This window comes from Solanum lycopersicum, chromosome 2 (assembly GCF_036512215.1).
Source record: "Solanum lycopersicum chromosome 2, SLM_r2.1".
NCBI lineage: Eukaryota > Viridiplantae > Streptophyta > Magnoliopsida > Solanales > Solanaceae > Solanum > Solanum lycopersicum.
Genome location: NC_090801.1, coordinates 47,211,712 through 47,230,557, shown reverse-complemented (window position 1 = coordinate 47,230,557; position 18,846 = coordinate 47,211,712). Strand labels below are relative to the sequence as shown.

Below are 18,846 nucleotides of genomic sequence, written 5' to 3'. Positions count from 1 at the left end.
CTAAATATGGATATAAAATGAATACATGAATCAGCAAATTATGTATATATTAGCTTTGGCCTTATCCAACTACAGAAAACGACCGGTTAGAGACTACATAATTCCTACTTGTATGTTAAAAAAGTAAAGTTGTGTTAAAGCTTAATGTTTTTTGTTTTTGGAAGGAAGAGGTATGAGGATATTTGGGAAGCACATATTTCCAAGACAAATTGTACTATTTGCTTCTGGGTATGTTAATTATACACTTGTTGCTCTTTTGATCCTATGCAAAAGTATAATATTCAATTTTATTTTTTTTTAATTTTTTTGTGGAGAATAGGATGTTATTTTTGGTTTCAACAACATAGGATGTGCATAAAGAACAACCAAACACCACCTTCAAAGGAGCAAATCCAAGCATTTGAAGACTATCTCAACCGCCCTTCTTAGGTGCACAATATGACACGTATTCCTCTTATCTACTTTTCATCTCTCAATTAATTTTATATCTACTAAACTAATATTCTGTACCTAATCACATGTTGTAATTTACGTTAGGGCCGTACGAGATCGAATTGAATTGAAATTTTTTTTGATTAATGGTTGGTTTTATTTGATTTAGTATTAAAAAAATTTGATTATATTTAGGTTGGTTCAATTTTAATTAAAAATAAATTAATTTGAGAACAATTCAACCTGATATTATATATATATATATATATATATTTTTTTTTTTTTAAAATATACTTTGCATTAGTTTTTAAATATTTTATATACTTTTTTTTTTATAATTTTTATCTTTTAATATATCATTTCAAATTTGAAACTTAGAATTCTGAATGGTTTGATAAAGATCAAGATGTTGGTAAGTATAATAAAATTTAAATTAAAAATTAAATTAATACTAATGCAATAAGAGAATCAATTCAACACTAAGAATGATATTTAGTTTTACATTGATTTAGACAATTCAAATACATAATCTATTTTAATTTTCTTTAATCATGAAATAACACTTATTAAACTTATTTAGCATGATTTAGTACTTGTAAATTATGATCATTTTCATTATAACTTGTTAATTTACAATATTTGTTTCATCATTATTATTTTCTGTTGGATATTTTAGTGTCATTAATTTTGTGTTATTTTCTTAAGAAACACATTAAAGAGTTTGTATTTTGATAGGAATAAAAAATATTTGAAGTATAAATAAATTACATGTTTGTATGAATACTTTACTCAAAAAAATCTCAAAAAATTTAAAATATCCCGAAATTGAAAAATCTAAAATTTATTGATTTGATTTGGTCCCAAGGTAACTCTATATACACATGAATAAAGATAATACATGAAGAAAATAACAATAAATCACTATAAATATGATTTTTAAAAATCACTTCTAATAAAAGAATATTTTTTAAACTAAAATATGCGTTCAAATAAAAAAGCAATTAACATGTGAGCCTTCACTTTTTTATTTTGACTCCATAATTCAAGAAATCATTTAAATTTATTTTGACTATTTGAATGTTACAAGGTTTTGATCACAAAAAAGAGAGAGTAAAGTGAAAATCTAAAAGGACTTTAGAGTTTCAAGGAGCGGGTACTAAATGAGTTGAAAAAAAAAGCTTACATAATTAATTTGATACATGTTCTTATAAATATTTCAATAAATAATATAATAAAAAAGAAAAACACAAATTAAGCTATGACTTTCATATTACTAATTTTAAAAAATGCTAAAATAAAATTTTCATAGTAATAAAAAGTTAAAAATATAAACATTGATATGAAATGGTTCAGTTGATTGACAATCTAATTATTACAGTTTCATACTAAATTCAATGATTCTTATAGAAACAATATTGGTTCAATCAAAAATATTAAATCTACTCAATCATATATTATGTGACTTTATTTTTGTATAAATGGCTGAATAATAAAAATAAATAAATAAATAAAGATACATTTATGGCAAATCATCGTGAGAAAGAAATATTTGTATCAAATTCTAACATAGTTATGCACGAAATTCAAAAGTTAGAGATATTTTTTTTTCGATATTCGATGTTAGTACTAGCACTCATCTAATGTAATTTGTGTCTCATAAAATTCATTAATATTAATGTTTTGTAATTACACTCTCATTCTTGTTGAAACATTGCGAGAAGAGAGAATTAAGTTGCAATAGTGCAACATTACGATTGAGCTTATATATTTTACAATGAAAAATAAAAAAGTTAAACACAACATAAAATGAGATATAAAAGATAAGTCATGATATTATTTAGTGACTTGGTGTGTTACTTACCTAACCCAATTATATAGAGATTATCAAAGAGCGATTTGACAATATAAATATAATTATTTCTATCATGAAAATATTATCGAGATAATTATATTATAAATAAATTAGAGTAATAACTCTCCAAAGGATAACTCCTTCTTTATCATCGAAAAAATAAAAAAAAAAGGGTACTTTTATTTCCTTACGATAATAATAAATCTAATACACATTAATCATATATTCACATTAATTATGGTAAAAAGAAAAAAGAAAAAAAATATGACTCTTAGTATTCTTATTTACATCATATTATTGTTGAGAAAGAAAATTAATTTATATATATGATCTTTCTTAACATTTTTAACATAAATTTGTTGTTGAGAAAATTAAATGATGGAATTTAAAGTTTTCTCTAAAGAAAAGAGAGTTATAGGAATTATATATATATATAAAATTCCTAATTTTACTATACATATAAATTTGATAATTTTTTTAATAATACCTCTATTTATGGGACAATAATTTGGAATATCAAATGATATCCTAAACATGATTATTAATATAATTTTGAAGTTTGATCATCAAAAGTCATTTAAGTATGGAAAATAAAGATACTTAAATTTTTATATTAAAAAATATGAATCAATGAATGAATAGTAATTGATATATTCATTTCGTACAATATTAAAATATAAATAAGCAGAACAATTGTTAAAAAATTTAAGAAAATAAAAAGATAAATAGGATTCTTGGCCAAAGAAAATAAAAAATTGAGAACGTCAAATATTAATAATTAAAAAAAACACTAGAAATATGAAGACTACAAAAGTTTCATATCAATAAACATCATTTTATAAATTATATAATAATTATGAATTAACTTTATATTCTCATTATTCTACCATAATAATGATTAAAAGTTAATTTACATGACTACAAAATTATATATACATACTTTATTGCGTAACATACATGTTCATGTTAATTTTTTTCACCTTCTATTTTCAAAAATATCCTGACATTAAAACAAAATAAGTTCATCGTACAACAATAACAAAAAAATAATATAAAACTAAAGTTAACTAATCAAATAAAAACTCTAAAGAATATTTAATTGTGATTCAAAAATAAAGGAATGATCTTGTTACCAACATAACATAACCTAAATGTTCCATAAACTACAAAATGAAGAAGAAAAATTCAGAAAAAATCAAAAAGCTTTTTCTAAAAAAAATTGTTATTCACATTATCATGAATTCAAAAATAATAATATAGAATGTATAATTGCAACTGAGAAAAAGTGATAGCTATATTGAGCACATCAAATAATTTTACCTTGTATAATTAAACTGCACCAAATATGTCTAACAATCTTCATTATAGATCTCTCTCCTGCAAAATCAAATCAAAGTAAACAAAAAATTAACCAACCAAAGATATAAAAGATGCAGAAAAAGGAAAAATGTTAAAAAATAAAATAATCATGACATATGTCTCAAAATAAGTTTTTATAAGTGTATTTTTAAAATGTCATGGATTTCTATATTAAAATATTTGAGGGTTATGAATATAAAAAAATTAGGAGTTATATAAACATTATTAATATTTATTAAAATTAAAATTATGTAATTAAAGAGGTAAGAAAATAAAATAATTGAAAGAAATAAGAGAAAAATGCCAATGAAAAAAAAATAGGAATCAAGTCCTTAGAGAGTGTCACATCATCATTATCATACCAAGCTTTATTATGATATATAGATTGGGGGTTGAGATTCACACTCATCCATTTGAAAATATAGATTGTGCAAAAAGTAAGCATTTATTGTCATTTGAAATGTTTCATAGGGAAATAGAACAACTCAAAGTTAAAATATCTTTTTTTTTTTAAAAAAAAATTTAGAACATCTTCAGGTGTCATTTTATATATTTTTAAAATATAATAGTGTTTTATATTTTTAAGAAAAGAAAATATCTTACTTGTAGAGTCTATTCTGACACAATTAAATAAGTATAACTTACATAAATTTCATTGTGTAAGGAGTAAATAACATTCTAACCCTACTTTTTTTTCTAATTGTAATATTCTATTAATTTTTACGCAATACGAATATATAACTCACAATTCGAATACATTAATGTTGATACATCATGTATCAAGTTGTTACCCTGAAAAAGGAAAAATGAAAAATTTAATTAAAATTTCATAAATTACGCTTACACGTTCAGTCATACACAAATTTAACAGTTTCAACAATTGGAAAAATTAAATTTCATCTTCCTATTCATTTTTCTTCATGTTCATCGAAGAACCATCCAAATTAGGTTTAAATTTGCCAAAAATTTAATAAGATAAATAATGAATAGCTATTTGACAAACAATTTTTTTTTGTGAGTCTCAAATCTAGAATTGCAGAAGACCATGAGATAAGAAAAACTTGAAAATTTGATATATAGTAGAAGAAAAACACGAAAAAATGTTATTGACCATGAGATTCAATCACTCACAAATTGTAACAGGATAGCACAATTCAAAATTCAAAATTCTTCTTCCCATTCTTCCCAAGACTCTCAATTTTGAATCAAAATTGTCAATAAAAATTCGAGATACATTAAAGATTAATACAACATTCTTCTTCCTATTCTTTGAAAAAAAACTCTCAGTTATCGACAACATTCTTCCTCTCATTCTTCAAAAACACTCTCAATTTTTGAATCAAAATTTCGAGATACATTAGAGATCTGATACATCGTTGAGGTGAAGAAATAAGAGCCTGGATTTTCAATATATTCGATATACATTAATACAACAAACAAAAATGTTGAAGAGATATATAGTTTTGATGGATCATCTATCTCTTTTATAGTGTTGTGTGATTGTTTATTGAGTTGTGTTTTCGAGATGGATAGATTTATCAATACATTATTATTTATGTATATTGTTTGAATTGATAAGTGTTGTATTTCTACTAGATACATTAAATAAGTAATTGTTGGCCATAACATGTTGTTTAATAATTGCTATGTATCAGATACAATTAGTAGAATTCAAATTTACGTATCATGCCTAAAAATTTGTCACGACCCAAATCGGGTCGCGACTGGCACCCACACTTACCCTCCTATGTGAGCGAACCAACCAATCCAAACCCCAACATTTTCAAACATAGTAACATAATATAATGCGGAAGACTTAAACTCATTAATGAAAATCAATTAAATAACTTCTAAAAACTCAACAACTATTATTATCCCCAAATCTTGAAGTCATCATCACAAGAACATCTATCTCAAATTACTAATTTACGAGTATCTAAGAAGCTAAATAAGTAAAAAGCTAGTCCATGCCGGAAGTTCAAGGCATCAAGACATGAAGAGGAAGATCCAGTCCAAGCTAGAAACATTAGCTCACCCTGAAACCCGGTGCAATGAAGACTGACTAGAGTTGCGGTTGAGTTGAAGACGACGACACGTTTGCTGCACTCCACAAATAATCAAAAAGAAAACATAAAAGTAGGGGTCAGTACAAAACACAGGTACTGAGTAGATATCATCGGCCAACTCAAAATAGAAAACAGTATATATCAGATAATATCATAAAATCAACTACAATACTCAACATGCGGTATTTACAATTACCATAACCCTTGGTCGCAACACCAAGCACATCAATGAGGACATACGCCTCCTCATCATACTCATTTGGGAATTAGGTTCATTAAATTGAGTATATTAACATAATTCAAGATTCATTCTCTTTACAAATCCTGGTGTCGGAACGTGACACTCCGATCCTCAACATACTATCCTGGTGTCGGAACGTGACACTCCGATCCTCATATACTATCCTGGTACCGGAACGTGGCACCCGATCCATATTCTATCCTGGTGTCGGAACGTGACACTCCGATCCTCATATACTATCCTGGTACCGGAACGTGGCACCCGATCCCCTAATCTCACTACTTTCGTTCATCAAGCCTTCTTTTATACCAAGGCATCATCATTAACAAAGTAGATTAGGGTTTCTTTTTCAAGATTTAGGATTCAATAGCTTCATCATGCTTATTTTTATCACAATTATATAATCACATTCATGCAAGCATACAATTAAGCATATAGAAGGGTTTACAACACTACGCAATACATATCATTCGCTATTAAGAGTTTATTAAGAATAGCATAAAACCATAACCTACCTCCACCGAAGATTATTGATCAAGCAAGCAAATTCCCCAAAGCTTCGTTTTTCCTCTCTCTCGATCAATGTTCTCCCTCTCTCTGTTCTTTCTGTTTTTCTTATTCAAACCCTTTTTCTTTTACCCTAATTAGCATATAATTAAGTATAAAAGATGATGAATTAACCCATTCATTAATTTAAGGTTATCTCCTTTAACCCTCAAGAAATTGGGTTATTAATATTCAACCACTAACTTTATAATTATAAGCAGGAATAGTCCAAAACGCCCCTTAAAACATTTAACAGAAATCCGACCCAGCCTGGGATTACACAGTCTGTGACGGGCCGTCGTGCCTGCGACGATCCGTCCTGCTGAGTCGTCACAGAGTTCAGAGACTCAATTTCTTCACAGGGTCTATGACGGTCCGTCGTTCCCATGACGGTCCGTCCTGCCATGTCGTCACGAAGTTCAGAGAGTCAATTTCAGTACCCAAATTTCAGAATTCTAAGTATTTTGGAACGAGACCCCCACGACGGTCCGTCGTGCCCATGACGGTTCGTCGTGGGATCCGTCGACTTAGCCAGTTTTTCCAGAAATAAAATCTGCTGCTCAAAACGACTAAACAGGTCGTTACAAAATTAGTGCATGATACATTATTATTTATGTATGTTATTTTGTTTGAGAAATACTATATATTAAAATTTTTAAAAAAATATTATACATGTAATTGTTCCAAAATAGCTTTTTGTGTGTGTGTGATACATAACACAACATTTATGTATCAAGTACATTTATATTGAACATGATAAACACTAATTGAAGGTTCAACAACAACATAGTTATGTATCAATACCTTAAATATAAACATGATACATTGCATAAAACAAATGCAATTGTAGCAGTGATACACCGGATCAATGATAACACTAAGAAAGACTAATTTAAGAATTATAATAAACGTGATACATTAAAAATCTGTATCTTTGATAGTTATAACCGTGCAGTAGTAGATTCAACTTTTTTCACAATGATAGATACATTAAAAGAAAAAAAATATTTTTCAAAAAAAATTCAATGATGATACAATTAATAAAATTGCAAAGTTTCAATAAGATTTCAATAGGGACAGGGGGCGGAGGTAATTTTTTTTTAGATGAAAATTAGAAAAATAATAATAAAAGAATCAAAAAGTTGAAGGGATGGAAAAAAGATCCATCTCTTGAATAATTTGAAATCATTAGTTGTAAAGAGAAAAGATTTGAAATTCATAAATAGATAAATTGATATAATTATTGATAGATCTGTGGCGTAAAAAAATGAAGGAAAATCATTGGTATAAAACTTCAAATTAATGTATCCGAATTTTTTTTATAGGAGTAAAATAAGGATTTTTGATATTTTTTAAAATGACTTAAAAATAAGAAAACATGATAATTAATGGTGTGTAGTTAAGTAATTTTTCATTAAAGAATTGCTCGAGACATCAATTTTTTTGGGCTTCCTACTTTGTTCTATATTAGTTTGGTGTTATAGTGTATATGTTCTGCACGTATATCTCATATTAATCAATAATATGATTTTGAGCAATATTCTATTCAAAAATTAATTTTTTGGGTTGAGTCAAAATTTTGAAACCGGCTAATACACTTGTTTTTCCTGAAGAATATGCGCTACTTAAATTGATTGATTTTGGGTTATGATTGAGATCAACTAAAACACATAATAGCTCAAAAAGGTATTGCCGTCAAAGAGGGATTTTGGTCGGGGCAACTCAACCCTAAATACATCGAAGCAGTTGCTTTAACACCCCAAAAAATAAGATCTCAAAATTATTGAATTATCATATATATGAGTTTTAATACTAATTGAAATTTTCTCCGTAGTTTGTTGTTAATCTTTTACTAATCATAATCCACATATTTTAAAATGTTTGTTATTTTTTAAGAAATACAGTTGATGTAATTGTTATTAAAGTTGTAGGCAATTATATTTATAGTCAGTTTCTACTTCTTAATTTGTCTATTCACTTTAATTTGCATCAATTATATTTTAAAATTGAATTTGTAAGAATATGTTTAATTCTTTGAGGAGTCTCTTAAACATTTCAAACTCAAGCTAATTAGATTATTAAATAATTAAATTTAAAAAGACATTCTTTTAACTTTAAATGTCATCTAAGCATAACAACCACTATGGTTTAGACCTATTTCTTAATTAAATGTAGTACAATATACTATACAAATAAAAATGATATTCTAAGTATACTCAATCAAGTGAAATTTCACTTTATCTTTTGATACTCCTAGTACTTTTATAATATTTTAATAGTTGTGTAACAAATGATTATTTTTAGAAAACACTATAATCAATCATAAGATCTCTTTTTTTAAAAGTTTCGCTTTAGGTCTCCTATCCTATTGAGTAATTGAAACATGTCATTAATATTTTTGTTCTTGGATGCATTGTGATGGAGATGATTACTGATGGCTCGAGACTTTGATGTTAAAAATATAACGAGTTAACATTGAAGTAGCATATGAAAAATCAATCACTACACCATTTTCGCCCTACAACAACACCACGTAAGTGTAGCCTAAACTAGCAAAAAGTGTGGCCTTTGATAAAAGGCTACACTTTTGGACATTCAACAACACTTTTTAGGGGCTGCCCAAAAGAAGCGTAACCTTTGACATTAGGCAACACTTTTTAAATGTTTCCATCTTTGGCTACACTTATAAAGCGTAGCCAAATAGGTATAAGGGCACGCTTTGAAGACGTGCATTAGCAACACCTATTTTTTGTTAGACTACACTTAAAAGCGTTGCCTTTTCAGATTTATTGGTCACACTTAAAAAGTGTTGCCTTTTATTGGTCATCTATTGCAACACTTTCAAAATGTAACTTTTTATCTACCTAGAGCAACACTTACAAAGTGTAACTTCAACATTTATAAGCCTACATGTAGCACAAATATATATAATATATTTACATACATACAAGTGACCTAAAACACAAAATGAACTAATTAATCATCAAATTGAAGCTATATATTTCAAATAAACTTCGAGAAATATTTCATGTACAACCAAAAGATAGTATGCGTTGTGTACATACCCATACTTATACATCAATATTCTAAATGTGTACACAATAAATCAAATATGTATTTAAACTTTTACAATAGTTCAAAAACTCTTCATCATCCACTTCAAATTTGATCACCTCCATTTCCCTACACAAATAAGATATTGGCAGTTATATAGAAGAGGTAAGAAGTTCAGATTGCAACAATATAGAGAGGCAAGAAATCCAGCAGTTACAGAAAATTAACACGAACACTAAATAAAAAAGGAATTAATGAGGAGACACAAACAATTAGATTCTCCTAATAATTATTTGTTTATTTGTTTGTAGTTATGGAAGCATGCCTTCTACTAGGATGTCAAAAGTTATGGTTATAACATGGATATTCTATATAATAAGAAAGAAAATAGACTTTATGACAGAAATGTTTATATATAGAAGCAGCAGTTACAGAAAACATTAACAAAAATCTGCAGATTGCAGATTCCATACCATGCCAATGTTCTATACAAATGCCAAAAAAATAGTGAAACAAAAGAAGCAAGACCTTAGATCAATTTAAACCAAATACATTAACAACAACTAAAGAGAGACAAGTCCAGATTGTAGATTACAGCAGCAGCAAAAATTAAAGAAAATTAGATTAGTTTCCTTGTGTAGTTAATATGTTCCACACGATCAAACAAGGAAACTAAATCTGACATAGCAAAACTACACTTCAACCATAGCAAACAAGCAACATGAATAGTGGTCAAGAGAAACAAAACCTTAGCTCAATTCAAACCAAAGCCACTAACAATAAATTACCAATGATGAAATAGCAAAAACAATATATAAGTCAATAAGAAAGATCAAAGATCTGTTATACATACCCTGTGCAAATACGTTTCTGAGTTCTTAGGAAAATCAAAATTGATAACAACGTTAACTGCTTGAATATCAATTCCTCTAGTAAACAAATCTGTTCCATCAAGAAAGAACACAAAATTAAGAAATTTAACAATTAATCAATTTGAAATTTCAGCTGTAACGGAAAGCGTGACAGACCGTCATAGCCATGACGGTCCGTCCTGCATGTTCGTCATGAAGATCAGAGAAGTAGCAGAAGAAACTTGCAAGTATGGGATGACGGAGTCCACGACGGCCCGTCATGACCACGACGGATGACTATGACGGCCCATCATGACCACGACAGCCCGTCATGACCACGACGGCCCGTCATAACCACGACGGCCTGTCATGACCACGGCCCGTCATGACCACGACGACCTCTCATGACTACGACGGCCCGTCGCGAGGTCCACGGTGGCCCGTCGCGAGGTTCACGATGGCTCATCGTGACCACGACGTTCCGTCGCGAGGTCCGTCGACCCAGCCGCGTTTTGACAGATTTCCAGCAAATAGAGTTACTATCTATACTTATGGCCAAAATGACTGAATTAGCTAAAGTTACTATCTATACTTGAAAATGCACTAGACAAACCAAGCTTAATGTAAAATTAAGACCAATTTGATCAGGGTGAAGTATAAAATTGAGTTACCAAAATGCTTAATGTAACAGGTATGAGCATGAAAATGATAAAGGGAAAACAAAAAATGCAACAAGGAGGGGATGTCAATAGCAAAATATCAGGTATCATAGCTATGAAACCTTACTCAAATAATTTGTCTAAAACTGCTACTAAGATTGTTGAAGTTGAAGGAGGGATGGATTGGGGTTGTTAATACAGCCTCACTTCTTCAGATTGGGGCAACAAAAGGAGGAAATTTGCCTCATGTTTTTCATGAGGGGGTACAGTCAGACCTTAACCCTGACCATAGAGCCCCAACTAACAATAAAACTCAGCAACAACAATCTAAACAACAACAGGGTCAACAACAAGGGCAGACAGTGGCAATTAAACAAGGGCACCTTAACACACATTTCTCACAATACTACCTGACGCCTCTATTTCAGTTTCTAAAGTAAGTCTAAATTTGTACTTACTTGATTAAATCAGTTCTTCAACTTCCGTCCTTCAGCTCTTCGATTTTTATTTCTTCGATCCCCAGTTCTTCAGCATCAACTCTTCATTTCGTCGAGCAAATCAAAATCTGGAGAGGAGACTCTTCAACTCAATTCTTCTGTTTTTCAGCTTAGATACTCAGGAGAATCTACATGTTTCAAAAGTTTTATAGCTACATAAAAGTCAAAACAAATTTAACACGCAAGTTTAAAAAAAATGATTGAAACTATGTCATATAAATAGAAACTGGAGGAGTAATGTTCAATAAAAAACATTATAGTAACGGTTCCATATCAAATTCAAAATATCATGATAACCTATTACAACAACACTTGTTCTGTTTAATTCCCATCATTTCATTATACTCAATCTTCACAATTCTTTACTTTTATCGAACGAACAACTAAATATCTCAGTTCATTCAGTTTTCTGCTTTTCATTAGTTCAACATCACGGTACAAGGTATTAAGGCTCAGGGCACCCAGAAATCAACTAGTAAAGCTAAATTACGAGCTAGACTCCCAAAAATTGTACAAAAACACAAGAACATCAAAAACCTAAAGCTAGAATTTAGACTTTCAAAGATAGAATTCTTACCAGGTAAACCCTAAATCTGTCTAAAATCAAGTCTTGCAACGAGAAATCTGAGAGAAAAGTGTGACGGAGAGACTTAACTTCAGTTCATCTTGCTAACAACCCCAATCAATTCCTTCTAAACAAAAAATATAAAAATTTATTCAATATGATGAAGCTTGATGAAATCTTCAGCTCTTACCTTGACAAAATCTTCAGCTCAGAGAAGAGAAAGCTCGGTCAGCTCGATGAGTTTTGCAGCTCGATCTTTAGCTCGATCTTCAGTTCGATCTTCAGCTTGGATAAAAGAAATTGTGAGTTCTTCAGCTCGAGGAAGGAAAGGGAAAGCGTGACTTGAAGGAAATAGCTCCATCTTCAGCACAATATCAGAGAAAGGAAAGGGAAAGCGTGAGTTCTTCAGAAAAGAAAAGGGAAAGGGAGAAGGAAATAGAAAGTCTTTTTGTTTTATTATTAATTAATGTTTATTTTTTTGGCCAATAAAAATGGGAGGGAGTGTTAAAAATATTGGAGGGAATATAATATTTTAGTGAAAAATTTTAAGGCAACACTTATAAAGTGTTGTTTTTTCAATTATAAAAATAGGACATTTTAGAAGTGTGGTCATATATGTAAATAGGTGTTGCCAATTATATCATATTTTAACAACACTTATAAAGTGTATCTTATATTATTAAAGAGTACACTTTTGAAGTGTTACCAAAATTATTGTAGCTAAAAGTTAAAAATTTTGGCTACGCTTTAAAAGCGTTCCCAAAACTACTTTAGGCAACACTTCACAAGTGTAGTCCAAAATAAGTGTGGTCGTAGGCCTAAATGGTTAGTGAGTGAAACCGGATAATATATTTAATCATGAGAATAGAGGTGAAAGACTTTGTTTGAAAAGAGATATTGAGAAAAACAAATTTGTTTTGAAGTTAGGAGTTGAACAATTAATTAAATTAGTTTAGTATACGTGTTTTATACATGCATATCGTGTAAATTAACAAAAAATATATAGACAAATTGAATAAATTATCATATGTGACTGTGTAATCCATATCATTGAGTATACAACTTTAAAACACATGTAGATTTTACTAAACAATATATTTGAGTAGAAAATTAATACCTAAAAATAATATTTAAGTTTCCAAAATAATTAATGTTGTTTCGATAAGGCCTCATTTATCTATATTTAGAGAAAAATGACGCCCATTGTAGCTGATCGAATAAGTCATCAATATGCGGAAGTGGATACTTATTCTTCACTGTTACCTTGTTTAACTGTCTGTAGTCAATATACATCCTCATAGTTCCATCCTTCTTCTTCACAAACAACACTGAGGCACTACAATGTGACACACTAAGGCGAATAAAACGCTTACTCAATAAATCCTACAACTGATCCTTCAATTCTGCTGGCGCCATACTGTAGGGAGGGATAGAAATAGGCTTAGTGCCCGGCTCTAAATCAATAGCAAAATCAATATCCCTATCGGGAGGTACACCTGGAAGATCAGAAGGGAATACATCGGGAAACTCCTTAACCACGGGAACAGAGTCCATGGGAGGTGATTCAACACTAGTATCCCGAATAAAAGCAAGAAAGACAAACATCTCCTCTTTACTAATCTCTAAGCACAGATAAAGATGACCTTGCTAGGATAAAAACCACTAACACGCCTCCACTCAAACCTCGGAACGCCAAGCATCGCTAAGGTCACAATCTTAGCAATACAATCAAGGACAACATGATAAGGAGAAAGCCAACTCATACTCAAAATAACATTAAAGTCTACCATCCCCAAAATGATTAAGTCTACCTAAGTGTCACACCCAGCCAAAGAAACAAGACATGATCGATACACTTGATCTACCACTAAGGGCTCAACCACGGGCGTAGAAACACAAATATGTACAATCATGCTATCACATATCAAGTCAAATTCAACAACAAAATAGGTAGACACATAAGAGTATGTAGACCCTGGATCAAACAATACAGACGCAGGTCAATGGCTGGAATGATACCTGTAATAACAGAGTCCGAGGTCTCCATCTCAGGTCTCCGCGGGAAAGCATAACAGTGGCCCCCTCGGCCACCTCCAATCTGGGTGGTACCTCTACGCCCACTCTGCTGAGGTGCAACAACACTACTAGAAGCTCTACCGCCTCTACCTGACTGAAATCTGCCTCGACCTCTAACCTGCGGTATCGGTAGTCTAGCGTGAAATGAAGAATCAGGTTGGGGCCCACCACGACCCCTCTGAGAAGTACACTTCCGCATTATGTGATCGGGATCTCCCAAGTAAATCAATATTTCTGACATGGAAACTGCTGTGCGGACCATGAAAACCCACTACAATTACCTCACCCGTTAGGTCGTTGTTGTGAACCGTACGAGCCCTGACCCGAGCTATAAGAACCCCTAGATATATGACCACCCTCAAATTAGTTGGCATAGATGCATGAATGGGTCACCACTGTTGAAAAGAACCACTCCTTCTGTGTGATCCCCTGCCTCTAGATGAGGCACCATCAAACTGAACTGATGTACGGGCCCTTTTAAGGTCCCCAAACTCCTCTCTCTTCATCAATTCTGCCTCTTTGGCGGCACTCACAATGTACTTGAAAGAAACCCCCTCTTGAGATGCCCAAAACACAGCTGATTTGATAGTGAAAGTCAACCCCCTAACATATCTACAGATCCTCTCTGTCTCATCTGGAATAATGGACAAAGCATGCCTAGACAACTGGAGAAAACGTACCTCATACTCTGTAACAAATAAGTTGTTCTGTCTCAGATTCTCAAATCTCAAGCGAATCTCCTCTCTCATGCTCCAAGGGATAAAACGATTATGGAATGCACTAGAAAACTTGTTTAGTTACTAAAGGAGATCCAACTAGCAAAGACCCTGAATAATTTCTCCACCACTCTCTCGCTGGCCCACAAAGCTGGAGTGTAGCATATCGAACCCCATGTGACTTAGCTAATCCAACAACCACTAGCAAATCTCGGCATGTAGTCAGAAACTCATGAGCATCCTCAATCTTCTTACCGTGAAACTAGGGTGGATCTGTCTTTCGGAACCTCTCATATCTACGTTGCTCGTCCTCTGTCAGAACAACGAATGGGGCACCTTGACCCCCAACTTCTGGTGCAATATCATTCTCAACAGCAGGATCCACTATAACTGCCCCACTGTATCCTAAATAACTAGGGCTTCCTGCTACTCTTGGGTCTGATACCCCTCTCCTAAAGCAAAGGTGTGACTGTAGACTCTGGAGGAACTTGGTCCCTTCTGTCATCAATCTGAGGCTCTGGAGAGACCTCTCTAGCACGACTTCTTACTGGTGCTGCTCCACGACCACGACCACGACCTCTGGCTAGTGTCGTACCACGAGCAGGACCTCTAGCTAGCTCAGGCTCTACCTCTATCCCTAGGTGGGGCCTCAACAATTGCCTCGAAAAGTGCCTCTCATCTGCCACCAGTAACATTATCTCTAGTCCTCGTCATCTGTAAAAAGAGTATACAATAACTCAGTGCTAAATAAGGTAACCACTCACGATGAGAATTAATGAACAAAATGGAAGTTTCCTACTAATCTTTATAGTCTCTCAGAGATAAGTACAGACGTCTCTGTACTGATCCTTGAGACTCTACGTAGAATATATATATTGATTTCACAAATTAATTGAACTACTTTTTGAAAAATTCAATATCTATCAAATTTCTAACTCATAAAATATACAAAAAAATCATCTACAAAATATTAGACAAGGTAGAAAAAAGGATTTACACTATTAAGAATAAGATATAGTCTTGATTATCTTCAGGACTTATTAACATTAACTGTGAAATACATAATTTATCCAATACGACAAAATATTAAAAAAGTCTATAATAGCGTGTGTCAAATCTTCTCAAAGAATTGTAGACGGGTGGTTTCGTCCTTGACGTCTTATGATTCTCGAATTGTATTTTCTTAATTTGTACAATTCACAGTGTACAAATTAACACAAGTAATTCTTACAACACAATCATAATCCAAAATACATATAATAAGAAAATACCACATGTTTCGTATTGATGATCTATTTGACTAGCTTCAATATGTCCTAGTGTTTTCTGAGGTTTACTTGATATCTAGTCACCATCAACTGAGGATTAGTACATCAGACATTCTGAAGACCATATTTAGGACTCGTTATGATCATTAGGAGCTCCAATGACCCTGCCACCTTCAAAAAACACAATTTAACAATTGAGAAGAGAAAATTTACCAAAATGCTATCTATGAGTATCCTCAACAACCTCTGTAGGACTTATTACCATGAACATGCGAAATATATAATTTAACAAAAATAGGTAAAATATTATAAAAGTCTATAATCTCATGTTTCAAACCTTCTTGGAGTATATATGGTGTCAGAAGTGCAGACAGATAGTTTCATTGCTAGACGTATTTTGATTCTTGAATTGAAACTCTAATTGCATTTATCCAAATAACAACATCGCGAAGTTGTGATGAAAAAAAAACTTTAGGGTGGTGGATTGGATCGGATTTGAATGGATTGAACATTGGTTGATTTAAAATAGATTAGATCACTATCCACTCATATAAAATAGGGAAAATTGTATGAAATATCAAACTATTACTTCAAACTATATGTTATAGCCATAGTTTATTTTATTTGTAATCTCATTTTTTTGGCCATCTGATTGGTATACAAGTAGCTATTTTCGGTATGCAATTACCCATTCGGTATGCAAATGTATAAAATGTGTTCGTGTTTGTACAAAGCGAGAGAAAAGTGTGTATACAAATACAAATACATATATTTTCGTCCTATAACTTGTATATGTATAAATAAAAATCTTATATATTATACAAATTATAATGTACACATGAATTTATATAAAACTGCACAATTTGTATACTGGAGTATCTAGCGATTATATAAATAAAAAACTCCATAAAAAACATACAATTTGATATTAAGCGCAATCATGCAAATTATAACTATAACATACAAATATAATTTTTATATTTTTTATACATGAAAGTTGCTCTATAAAATATGGATAACTTTGTATTTCCTCCCATCACCCCGAAAAATAAAATACTTTTTTTTTTGAAAAAAGAAGTTGGCAATTCCTAACCCCACCTGCCCCAACAAAAGTTTTTAGAAGTTCTTATTTTTTTTGTAAAAATATCAAAAATTTAATAAAAATTGTCATGTATCCATTTTATTCATATTTGTTTAAGTTTAAATATGTTGAAATCTAAATTACCAATTAAAGAAAATATGAATGATCTATTAAATTTAATATGAAAAAATGGTTTCATTTCACTTATATAAGTTGATATTGTCATTCCTATCACCAGATAAATATAATTGGTGTAGTTAATAGGGTAGTAATTACCTGCTTGGTAATTACATAAACTAGTAAAATTATGCTTAACACATGTTGTTTGCCATTGTGTAATTATAAGTGTACTATTTAGTTGTCCAAATGTAATCATAATGTTATATTGAATTTTTAAAATAAAAATTAATTATTAAAAATTTAAAATATATTATTTTTAATAAACATATGTTCTTAATTAATATTATAAAAAAAATTCTTTATTTATATTTTTAGTTTAGTATATTTAATTAAATTAATCAAAAAAGCTAAAAGGCTAATATTATAAATATAACGGAAAAGAGTCAAAATTGCCCCTAAACTATGTGAAATAGATCACTTATACCCCTTCGTTACATTTTGAGAAAAAAAATGCTCCTATTCTTATCCTAAGAGACCACATATACCCTCAAGAGTTAACACCCCATATTTTTATTGACTTGACAAGCAACGTGGGAGGAATCTTTTCACTTTAGCATTGTCAATTAGAATTCACTACAAAAGAAGTAGACCATTAGCGACGATAATAGTCTCCACAAAAGTAAAGGTGGACATTCGTTAATTCGGTTCTGATTTTCGGTTCTTGTACAACCTGTACCTAACACTGGACCAAAATAATTCGATTCGATTCGGTTTTGTTATTTCAATTTTTTAACGGGCCTGTTTAGTGAGCTTTTTAAAATTTAAAAATTTACAATTTTTTTGTTTGATTTTCAGCTTAATGGGCTAAAAATAGTATATCAAAGAAGTGCATTAGTCTTTTACTTTTTAATTTTATATTATAATAGTTATTATTTAACTTTAATAATTAATATAATATAAATATATATTATATTATAATATAATATATTTTGGTCGAAATACCGAATATCAAAAAATTATATCAAATCGAAATATTGAAAAATACAAAAACGTATATAAAATACCGAACCAAAAATCGAATACTGAAAAAATTTGGTTTTGTTTGGTGTTTCAATTTTTCGGTGTTTATGCCTAGCCCTACAGAAAAGCCCAAAAAATTGACAGTAAAAGTTTTTAACATTAAATTCTAATTTTGTTTTTATTCTTCATTTGTTTTACAAAAAATAAAAATGATATTGATTAAGTATGAGTTTGAAGAACTGTATGTCTTATTTTTATGTTAATAAATGTATAAAATGTACAATGATGCATTATATAGTAGGAGATGTGAATCGATAACTAATTGTAATGATTTTTCGTAAAAATATTGGGTGTTTTAAAAATATTAATATTGTAAGTTATTTATTTTAGAAAACTAGGTTGCAATCGAAAATTAATTATCATATTTTTTGGTTGAAAAAATA

The 18,846-nt window shown here is 30.6% G+C and overlaps 1 long non-coding RNA gene across 2 annotated transcripts; it reads left to right on the top strand.

The window, feature by feature from the left end:
* The first annotated feature begins 45 nt into the window (after window positions 1–45).
* Window positions 46–12,833, top strand: LOC104645572 (uncharacterized). 2 transcript variants are annotated; one of them, XR_011214578.1, is made up of 3 exons: window positions 46–85; window positions 169–228; window positions 320–663. It is a non-coding gene; the product is annotated as an uncharacterized lncRNA (long non-coding RNA). The 2 variants fall into 2 exon arrangements; XR_739445.4 differs by lacking the exon at window positions 46–85 and adding an exon at window positions 12,330–12,833 and having other exon boundaries at window positions 91–228; window positions 320–445.
* Window positions 12,834–18,846: the final 6,013 nt, after the last annotated feature.